The 9,131-nt window shown below is 44.5% G+C and overlaps 1 protein-coding gene across 2 annotated transcripts in view; it reads left to right on the forward strand.

Annotated features, from left to right (window-relative positions):
• TEX36 (testis expressed 36) overlaps window positions 1–8,744 on the forward strand; it is an 87,590-nt gene extending 78,846 nt beyond the window's left edge. Inside the window, exon 5 of one of the 2 annotated variants that reach the window (XR_014776718.1) lies at window positions 8,716–8,744. The gene's annotated coding sequence lies outside the window, so the exon portion shown is untranslated. Of the gene's footprint in view, window positions 1–4,462; window positions 4,736–8,715 lie in introns of those variants that run through there. The other variant, XR_014776719.1, reaches the window with a different exon arrangement.
• Window positions 8,745–9,131: the final 387 nt, after the last annotated feature.

The following is a 9,131-nucleotide window of genomic DNA, read 5'->3' on the forward strand; positions in this document are numbered from 1 at the left end:
TCAAGCAGATAAAAAATTTAATGTAGATTTCTCACATCTGACCACACTTTGAGAAATTAACAAGGCAATGTACTGGATTTATTTAAACGGATGAATTTAAATGAATTAAACCACTTTTACAAAACCATACTTTTCTACAAAGGAATTGGCAATGTCTTAACCATGGAGCAGGGGTTGGGTTTGTTGTTGGTTTTATAATTAAAATATAAGAAAATAAGATGATAAGATACCAGGCAGCAGATATTAGAATATATGAGGTTTATTATATGAACATGGGGAGAGGAGAAAAGAGGGAGCAGGGGTACACGAGAGAGAGACAGAGACAGAGACAAAGACACACAGAGAGAGAGACAGAGAGGAAGAAAGAGAGAGAAGTGGGGGAAGTAAGAGGGAGCATCGAGAAAGGTCTGTCTTTTATATACTGGGCAGGGTCACACTCCTGAGGCAGGTAGGCAATGACATCACAGGTGGGCAGACTGAAGCAGAATCCTAACAGCTGTGACAGATCCATGAGAGAAACAATGCATATGCAGGAAAAATTATCATGGCTTTTGCTCCCAGAAGTTTCAGCCCATGGCTGGATGGTTCCATGGCTGTGGGCCTGTGGTAAGACATCACAGAGGCAGGAAGGCATCAAGAACGAGAGCCGCTCATCTCACACCAGGCAGGAAGCAGAGAAAGAAAGAAGGGGAGGGACAGGGGGCAAGGTATGATCTTCGAAGGGTCAACCCACTGATGATGTCTGTGCCCTCCTAATCCAACCACTTCTCAGTGTATTGATCTAGTGAAGTCCTGTGCTAACGTGTGTTAAAGGCCCCAGTGCCTCAGCCCCACACTAGTGGCCAAATCTCCTCCTGGTGAGGCTCACAGAGATAGCAAAGCCTTTCTTGAGTCTAAGTGGGGATGGGGACAGTGTGTACAGAAGACGGCCACTGTAGCTTTCTCCTCTCAACCCCCACATGTTTACATCCTGAAAATTGTTACCCTATAGAGCCTGATCATACCAAGATAAACTAACCCTTCCTCCTTGTTCAGTTGTGTGTAATAACCCTGCCTCTTTGGGGTTTTTTTCTCCTTTATTAATTTATTCTTGTTACATCTCAATGGTTATCCCATCCCTTGCATCCTCCCATTCTTCCCTCCCTCCCATTTTCCCCTTATTCCCCTCCCCTATGACTGTTCCTGAGGGGGATTCCTGCCTCTTTGTTTACCTGTGTGTAATAACTCTGTGTCTTTGTTTATATAATAAACATGTTTAGCTTCTGGGGTGTTTCTCTATTAGAGAAACCAGACAATTTGATCTCAGCTTTTCTGTGCATGTGTTTCTGTCATTCCTTCATTCCTTTGCTACCCCTATTCAAAGTTCTGGGGTATAAACTGTTCAAAACACAGCAGCGTCTCTGTGGTACCCACCTGCTGTGGTATCTACCAGCTGTGGTACCCACCCGCTGTGAATCCACCAGATGTAGATCAAGCCTTAAACACACATGCTCTCGGGAGGACACTTGATATCCAGACCATAATAGAGACCTCAACATATCAAATATCAGTCCCTATGGGGGACTGGCTCAGAAAGGTGTCTAAACATTCCTTGACTGATGTTCCCATTAGTCATAGGGATAGCTCAAATTCACCTCAGTCCACCTGACTCACATTGGAAGCCTTATCTGTGAGAGGTGTCTGGTCTCCATCTCAGCAGTTGAGTCATCTGTTCCTGTTCTTTTTTCCTTTCAAACATTATGGTTAAAGTTAAACCCAAGCCAGAAATCTTGCTTATGTGTCTCCTGAAGAACTCAGAATCCAACCACATGACAACAACAGTCAAATGACCTAATGCAAAAGTATGCAAATTCTTCAACAGGTGTCTCTTTTTAAAAGTATTTTTATTTGTTCTTTGACAATTTTATGCATGTGTGTAATGTATCTGATCACATCCCCAAATCTCCTTTCCCACATCCCCCAGTTACTCCCTCAGTGCACCCTCTTCCCACATTCATGTCCCATCTCCTTTTGAATCCACTGGGTCCAATTACTGCTGCCTGTTGGAATGTTGACTGAACTTTTTGGCTTGATTGGTGCAGGTGACCAAAGCTGCTTTGAGTTAAGAGTTGGATGGCCCATGCCACATCCAGAAGACAGCATTCCAGTAAACTCCTTTTATTTATTTATTTATTTATTTTTGTTCCCTCTTCTGAGATATCAGTGGGCATTTGGGGGCAGAGTTGACATAGATGTCAGTATTTAAGGCTGAATACCCAAAAGTCACTTTTTAACAGATAATTTCTTAAAGATGATATAGAACTGATGCACGTAGTGAGACGCCCCATTTCTAAGTGTCAGGGGGAAGAAGCAAGTACATGACTCACACCCACTGAATGAAGTAGCAAGCACTGACAACAACATGAAGAAATCAGAATGAGCGTACACTGTTGATGGGACTGTAAAATGAGGCAGCTGCTGTAGAAAACAGTAGCGGTAGCTTTGTTTTGTTTTTGTTTAGACAGAGTTTCTCAGTGTATCCTTGGCTGTCCTGAAACTCACTCTGTAGACTAGGCTGGCTATGAACTCACAAAGGTCTGCCTGCCTCTGCCTCCCTAGTGCTGGAATTAAAGGCGTGCGCCACCACCTCCCAGCTGTGATGTCTTTTAAGAACTAAGAGTGGGACAACTTGATATGCCAAGGAGGTTGCTAGTCATGGGAGGCCTCTCCTTCTCTGAGGAGAAAGGGAGGTGGGGTGCGGGTAGGAGAAGTGAGAGGGAGGGACAGGGGGGGGGGAACAAGGGAGGGGAAGCTGCCACGAAAACTGTAAATTTAATTAATTAATTAATGTAGAAAAATAAATAAATATAAGAAGAACTAAGAATAGGGCCTGATGGGACGGCCCAGTGGGTAAATGTACTTGTTGCCGAGCTTGAAGATTCCATGACCCACATAGTGGAAGGAGAGAACCAATTACAGCAAGCTGTCTTCTTATCTACACACACACACACACACACACACACACACACACACACACATACACACACACACACATACACACACACATACACACACACATACACACATATACACACACATACACACACACATACACACACACATACACACACACACACATACACACACACACATACACACACACACATACACACACACATACACACATACACACATACACACACACACACATACACACACACACATACACACACACACATACACACACACACATACACATACACACACACACACATACACACATACACACACACACACATACACACACACACACACACACACACACACACACACCCTGTCACACATGTACCTGCCCCTACCACGTGCACAAACAAATAAATATACACATGGAATAAAAAAATAATTAAGGGGCTGGAGAGATGGCTCTAGTACTCTTCTTGTAGAGAATCACAGTTTAGTTTCCATCTGTCTTAGGCATTTTTTCTATTGCTATGACGAGACGCCAAGAGCAAGGCAACTGATAAAAGAAAGTGTTTAACTTGTGGGCTCAGAGTTCCATAGGAAGGAGCCTCTTACCATAGTGGTGGGAAGCATGGCAGCAGGCAGGCGTGGCGCTGAAGCAGTAGCTGAGAGCTTACACCCTGATCTGAAAGTAAAAGGCAGAGAGAGAAAGGTTAACTGGGAACAGAATGGACTTTTGAAACCTCCAAGCCCATCCCCAGTGACACAACTCCCCCAGCAGGGCCACGCCTCCCAGTCCTTCCCAAACAGTTCCTAGCATTCAAACATACGAGACTCTCGGATCCATTCTCACTCAAACCACCACACCATCCCCCCCACACACACATCAGGTGACTCACAACCACCTGTACATAACCACACAGAGACATACACACATACACATAATTAAAATCAATCTCTCCTAAGATGTAATTTTTTTTAAAGAATTAAAAGTACAGTCATCATAAAATCTAACCACCTCCCTTCTCTGTATCTATGATCAAAAGAGTTGAAAGCCAGGGCTGAAAGGCGTACGCGTGTGCCTATGTCTATAGCAGCACTGTTCACAACAGCTGAGCCGTGCAAGACAGCTGCCAAGCTAGAGATGAATGGAAACACAGGGAATGTTCTTCAGATCTCAGAAGGGAAGAAATCCAGTCTTATTCTATAGTGCGGGTGAACCTTGGGGACACTGGGCTAAGCGAAACAAGCCAGTTGGGGAAAAGACAAATGTCACTGACTCCATCCATGTGAACTGCTAAAGTAAAATTCAGTGAGAAAGGACATTGGCGGTTGTGTGGAGGGAGCAGGGATTGTTTGCCCTCTGTTGAGTTTCAGATTTTTCAGGTGAGGTTCTATAGATCTCTTTTGGAACACATGAGTATACTCAGTGCCACTGAAGTGGGCACTTTGAAATGGCCGTCATGATACATTCTATGCCATGCGTCTTTTTGTTTTTGTTTTTGTTTTTTTTTTTCAATAGAAAAGGGAATCCACTCTAAAACTTGTGAAGTGTCAAGAACTGTTGAAGCTGAGTGATGGTTCCGTGGATGTTCGTCATGCTGCCTTCTCTAGCAAGAAGCCATTTGAATAAGTGTAGAAAAGGCATTCAGGATTGACTAACGCACAGTACGACACGCACTTGAGAATACTCATAATACAGGACAGAAGCTGCACCGAAGAACTTAGCGGGAATGGGGCTGACTCAGGTGCCACTTCCAGGACTGCGGCCAGAGGGGAGCCAGGGATGCTCCCAGCTCCTGGGTCACAGGCAGCAGGAGCTCAGTCAACACTGGGAACTGGCACGCTTTTGTTTGCTGTACATCTTAGGAGAGACTGTGCATTATTCTCTGTCGTAGCTGTGGACTGCTGGGAAATAAATATCCTGATTACAGGAACTATATTTCTGATCTACTTCATTTAATTTCCAGCCACTTGATATCTGATTAAACTTCTCTACCCGCCTTTCCGGAATAAACAATATAAACAATTTCGGTGTTTATTAAGCTTTTCAAACACGCCATCAATTCCCCAGCCGGAATACCTTGCTTCGTTACCATGGATTTGATCCCAGTGCAGCTTCCCACGGATATCTGCCAAAACATTCTTGGATTCATTCGTAATCCATTTACTAACTTCCATTTGAAGGATAATTGTTTGTGTAAAACATTAACTATATTATTATGCCTCTTGATGGCTACCTAGGTGAATTGGTAAATTATACAAAACAATAATAAATAATATAATGGTAATGGAATGTGAGAAATGGAGAGGGGGAAAAAAAAGCTTAGCTTTATAAATGATGTCACTTGCTACTTTGTGCCAAATGCCAGAAGAGAACAAATGATGCCCTTCTAGACACTGTATTTATTTATGGCCACCAAATGTCTACCCGTCTGTCTGTGTAGATCAAGGCGGGTACCCAGCTTCCGGTATCTAGTTGTTCTGTGTGGTTGGGAGAATGATTTATGGCAGCTACACTGTTGAATGAGGTTATGAGTATTTAACAGGTAAAAGGAAAAACAAATAAATAAATAGCAAGTAACTGACAGAGAACGGATAGATAGCTATAAATCACCAAAGCGGGGCTTTGCAACCGCCGGCAGAGATGATTGGAGTAGCCCAAGTGAGAGAGGAAGTGAAGGCGACAGCATCAAACCAGGGAACGAGAACGCACAGTAGAACTCAACTGGGGAAGATGAAGCTGTCGTCTGCAGTGTCCAACGGAGCTTCCTCTCCAAGCATGAACTTCCAGCCTTCCATTTCTCAGGCATTTCTAGATCATGGGGTGAACATATGTTTACATGTATTTAAGGAAATACTCTGCCTTTCTGGCTGCTCTCAGGAACACACTATCTTTCTTTCTCTTGGCTTCTTGCTCTTTCCCCTCTCCTTGTGACAGTGCCAGGGACGGGGCCAGCCTGATCCAAGACAGAGGTGTTTGGAGGACACTTTGAGACAAACATATTTGAGTCTGAAATGGGAGAGTGTCCACCCTGCTTCCAGGGCCATCTTTGTAGCAAGCTTAAAGCAATACACAGCAACTTACCAACACACAGCACACAGCAGTAGTTACACCCAGGCATGCGCATAGACGGCAGGCACAGGAGTAATTCAGAGAGAGGGTGTTTCTGGAGGAATACTAAGGACAGCAACGAGGCACAGTGCTGCACAATATTCCGGCTGTGTGAGCAGGGCTGCCTCTGGCATCGGAGAGTCTGAGAAGCTATGTTACCAGACGGTGGGGCCCAGGCACTGCGTTCCTCAGCGTCTAGTCAGCTGACCGACCTCTCTTGACACCAGCACATAAGCCTCCAAATTTAATACATGGGCTGAAATACAAATTACCCCTCCTGAAATAATAAAGAAAACAAAGAACATGCCATTCCGGGTGGCATTTTGTTGCCAAGGCTAATCTTTGATCTTTGCAACATCTTGGAGGCAGTCTGCAGGCATATTGAGAAATCAAATTACCCACTGTGTTTTTCTTTTCTTTTCTTCCTTTTTTTTTTTAAAAAACCACTTTAGCCATTTGTTAGAAAATGCTATAAAAATCCAAGTTGTCCTTCTTGATCTGTATCAGAGACTGCAGTTGCCTCTGATCTCCTCTGTGTGTGACATTTGTGCATGGCTTCCCTGTTTAATTGTCTGACTTTCACTTGCTGTTAGAGTTGAAAAGTTAACAGTAGTTTTGCTCTTGAAAGAACTCCTATCAGCTTCCAGCCAGTCTTTCGTATTAAATATGTCATTTTCTCACCACACCTAGTCACTCAGGTTACCATGGCTGCCTTAGCTAACTTACTCATGTATGTTAACTCTATGAAATGACCAGGGAAATAAATGTTTTTTCAGTAAAAAACTTCATGAAGTTGGCAGGAGTCTTAGCTTTTTGTAGAGCCTCGTTGAAGACACCAAAGCCAGTTTGCGAAGCAGAAAACACTGCGCTTTCTCTAACGCAGCCTAACTTTCCCAGTCTACCCTCAGCCATGACAGCTGGCCAGTAGAAGTGTGTGTGTGTATGGGGGTGGGGGTAAGGAGACTCACTTCCTCTTCTTTTCTCTGCCCTGTCTAAAGTTGAGAACTTTTCCATCCCTGTGAATGCAGAGACCCTCAGCACTGTTTCCTGTGGGTGTCACATTTCAAACCATCAAGGTCTGTGAAAAAAAAATGGCTGACATTTGTATGTGCAAAGCTTCAGATGGTATTAGTCTGTACATTTCACCCGTTTTGTCCATAAGGAACTTAGCTTGACAAAACTGGTAACCCGAGTCGACGGAGCAGATAAAGACCGCTGTATGTGTCGGTTGACTTTCATTATTTTGTGGCATCTCTGGGCTTAGTGCTCAAATCTGTTTTAAAAATTGACTGTCACAGCTGACTAGCAAGTGCTGGTGGGCCACAGTGCCCATCTAGAAAGGAGGCTAGAGAATGCACTTACACTTCATTCAGAGCCAAACACTTGAGACTGAAGAAAACACTTCAGATGAGGCTGCAAACAGATCTGGACTCCCCGGTCCTGGGGGATGGCACCATGCAGTTGAGTCTTCCTCACCACTTCCTGTCAGCCATGGCACATCTAAAAAGAAGTGGGAGGACTCTCAAGTAGGGGGACCTGTCCCCAAGTGAGAAGGGTATGAAAACAAGAGCCTGCATCTCCAGGAGTGGCTTTTAATGATCATCGCTACTGGGAGGTGCCTCTTGAGAAGTGGGAACACAAAGGCATGTGTTGATTGCTATAGCCCTTTCTTCTGTGACACGCATCACAACCAGGGGTAAATAAGTGTTGTTAGATATTTGTTGTGTCTTTTTCCTAGCAGACTTCTCACCTCTTGCTAGCAGGTATGTGACTGTCTCATTAACCACAGGGCCTCTCCAGAGCCTGAAACGCATAAGCACCTGTGAATGTTGATAAACTAAATGTGATATGGACACAAGGTGGCACATTTATGGGCATGATCTAGGAAAGATGTTCAGGGGGATAGTGAAGGGAAGCAAAGGTGTGTGGCAGGGAAGGGATGCTGGTCCCAGCAACGATGCAAAGCCCTATCAGAGATGTGAATCCCTCGGAAGCAAACAGCACTGAAAGGGCAAGAGAGGGAGTGAGATTTGCTGAGGGTTCAGACTGGCAGCTGAGTAAGGGCTGTTTATGAAGAAGCTTCAACAGAAAGGTGCTGGGCAGGGATTGCTGCCTCTGAATCCGAAGAAGAAGAAGAAGAAGGAGGAGGAGGAGGAGGAGGAGGAGGAATGAAAGAAAAGGAGGAAGAGGGAGAAAGGAAAAAGGAGGAAGAAGATGTGAGTGAAGAAAGGAAAAGGAAAGAGACATTATAGAAGAAGGAAGATGCGAAAAAAGAAAGGAAAAAAGAAAGGGGAAAGAGTGTGTGAAAGGAAGGAAGAAAACAGAAAGGAAAGAAAGGAAGGAGAGAGGGAGAGAAAGAGGGGAACAGTGGGAAGAAAACAAGTTTTTCTTTCATTAGTAGAAAAAGCCCCGAGGCCAGAAGTCATTGCTATTTCATAAAACATCACTGAAGGTGAGCAGTGGGAGTGGCTAATCCCTTGTCTAACTCAGGCAGAGCTTTCCTGTACCCATAAAGAGAAGGAAAGATTGACAGCTGAAAGATGGGTCAGGCAGGAAGTATAAATAGTAGCTTTGGGTTATTTGTAACCTTCATTTTCAGGTAAGGATGATTGACACATGGATGGCTTGGATTAAGGGAGCCCCTGATCTTTAACTTGCAGGTCACATGGAGAAAAGTTTGAGAGAATGCTCCGACATGGAGATGTCAACTTGAGTGACAGCCCTGTGCGAGGAGCCACGCGCCGGCTGCTTCCTTTGCATGCATCACTTCACAGAAGTGATGACTGCCATTTGAACAGAGAGACATCCTTCCCGCCCGGGGTCAAGAAACTGACAGGGCCCACCCATTAATAGAAATAACTGTCATCTCAAATAAAATGCTTGGTGGAAAACTTCAGCCATCTATTAAGAGAACACGGGGCCTGCAAAGAGGCACCCATGAATCACTCTTCGGGACACCGACCGACACCCAGATACGGCGCAGCTGAGGGGGAGAAATCACATCGTGAATCGTGCCTTCAGCTGGCTACATGGCTTCCTCCTGTGGAATATGATGACTCCTCTCTTAATTTACAGC

This window comes from Acomys minous (genome assembly GCF_964271855.1).
Source record: "Acomys minous genome assembly, chromosome: 2".
In the NCBI taxonomy this organism is placed as follows: domain Eukaryota; kingdom Metazoa; phylum Chordata; class Mammalia; order Rodentia; family Muridae; genus Acomys; species Acomys minous.